Source organism: Sapajus apella, unplaced genomic scaffold (assembly GCF_009761245.1).
Source record: "Sapajus apella isolate SASKATOON/1434 unplaced genomic scaffold, GSC_monkey_1.0 scaffold104, whole genome shotgun sequence".
NCBI lineage: Eukaryota > Metazoa > Chordata > Mammalia > Primates > Cebidae > Sapajus > Sapajus apella.
This window is the reverse complement of record NW_022437044.1, coordinates 3528497-3530755: the sequence shown is the minus strand read 5'-3', so window position 1 is coordinate 3530755 and position 2259 is coordinate 3528497. Positions and strand designations below refer to the sequence as shown.

The following is a 2259-nucleotide window of genomic DNA, read 5'->3' as shown; positions in this document are numbered from 1 at the left end:
GAGAACACATGGACACAGGGAGGGGAGCACTACACACTGGGGTCAGTTGGGGGGAAATAGGGGAGGGATGGTGGGGGGGTGGGGAGCTGGAGAGAGATAACAAGGGGAGAGATGCCAGATGTAGGTGATGGGGGGGAAGGCGGCAAATCACATTGCCATGTGTGTACCTATGCAACAATCTTGCATGTTCTTCACATGTACCCCAAAACCTAAAATGCAATAAAATAAATAAATGGGAAAATAAATAAATAAATAAATAAATAAATTTAAATATATAAAGTAAAAAAAAAATGACACAATGGACTTTGGAGGCTTGGGGGAAAGAGTAGGAAGTGGGTGAGAGATAAAATACTACAAATTGGGTGCAGTGTATACTGATCAGGTAATGGGTGCACCAAAATCTCACAAATCACCACTAGAAACATATATATAATATATATATATTATATATATATATAAAATATATATATATATTATTTTTTGACTGAGCACAGGGTACTTTATTGATGGTACATGACAGGGTGGGGCTCCCTAGGCCCCTCCCTCTTCAAGGGGTCTGCATGGAAACTGTGAGGAGGGGCAATTCAGTGTGGTGTGGGACTCTGTGGCAGGGACTCCCCAGCAGTGAGGGCCTCTCTTCCTCTCATGCTCTCACTGGGGCTGGTGGTCCAGGGGTCTTACTCCTTGGAGGCCATGTGGGACATGAGGTCCACCACCCTGTTGTTGTAGCCAAATGCATTGTCATACCAGGAAATGAGCTTGACAAAGTGGTCGTTGGGGGCAATGCCAGCCCCAGCATCAAAGGTGGAAGAATGGGTGTTGCTGTTGAAGTCAGAGAACATCACCTGGTGCTCAGTGTATCCCAGAATGCCCTTGAGGGGGCCCTCCGACGCCTGCTTCACCACCTTCTTGATGTCATCATATTTGGCAAGTTTTTCCAGATGGCAGGTCAGGTCCACCACTGACACGTTGGCAGTGGGGACACAGAAGGCCATGCCAGTGAGCTTCCCGTTCGGCTCAGGGATGACCTTGCCCACGGCCTTGGCAGCTCCAGTAGAGGTGGGGATGATGTTCTGGAGAGCCCCATGGCCATCACGCCACAGTTTCCCAGAGGGTCCATCCACGGTCTTCTGGGTGGGAGTGATGGCGTGGACAGCGGTCATGAGTCCTTCCACGATACCAAAGTTGTCATGGATGACCTTGGCCAGGGGTGATAAGCAGTTGGTGGTGCAGGAGGCATTGCTGACGATCTTGAGGCTGTTGTCATACTTCTCCTGGTTCACACCCATCACGAACATGGGGGCATCCACAGAAGGGGCAGATATGATGACCCTTTTGGCTCCCCCCTGCAAGTGAGCCCCAGCCTTCTCCATGGTGGTGAAGACGCCAGTGGACTCCACCACGTACTCAGCGCCAGCATCGCCCCACTTGATTGTGGAGGGATCTCGCTCCTGGAAGATGGTGATGGGATTTCCATTGATGACAAGCTTCCCTTTCTCAGCCTTGACAGTGCCATGGAATTTGCCATGGGTGGAATCATACTGGAACATGTAGACCATGTAGTTGAGGTCAATGAAGGGATCATTGATGGCGACAATATCCACTTAACCAGAGCTAAACGCAGCCCTGGTGACCAGGCACCCAATACGACCAAATCCGTTAACTCCGACCTTCACCTTCCCCATGGTGTCTCAGGGATGTGCCTGGCGATGGGAGACTAGATGCGGCTGTCTGACGAACAGGAGGAGCAGAGAGCCTAGAAACATATTTATGTAACCAAACACCACTTGTTCCCCCAATAACTTACAAAAGTAGAAAATACCACAAACATAAAATAAAATAAATATAGAGATGTGAAAAATAAATAAATAAAAAATTTTTTTCCTACAAAAAGAGATTAACAAACAAAGGCCGTCAGAAAAGAGAACAGCTAGGTTGCTGTGAAAAGAAAAATAAAAACTTAAGAAAGTAGAATATTGTGAATAACAAAAAAGAAAAAGAAATGGAAAATTTTGTTTTACACAGACAAAAAATAAAGTGGAAGATAGGGTATGAAGTGCCAATATAGAAGAAGAAGAAAAAAAATGAGATTTTATATAAAGTATAATGAAAGTGATAATATTACAATAAAAGGTCTTCTAATTTTAAAAGCAATACTCATATCAAACTGAATACAAATAAATAAATTTGTTATCTATACACATAGTAGCCATCCTGCATAATATCAAGACTAAAAGAACAAGCTTAAAAGCTACTAAA

The 2259-nt window shown here is 44.8% G+C and overlaps 1 pseudogene across 1 annotated transcript; it reads right to left on the bottom strand.

The window, feature by feature from the left end:
* Positions 1 to 476: 476 nt before the first annotated feature.
* LOC116536860 lies at positions 477 to 1737 on the bottom strand (annotated as a pseudogene). The gene has a single exon (XR_004262832.1). The product of XR_004262832.1 is annotated as a glyceraldehyde-3-phosphate dehydrogenase pseudogene (transcript).
* Positions 1738 to 2259: the final 522 nt, after the last annotated feature.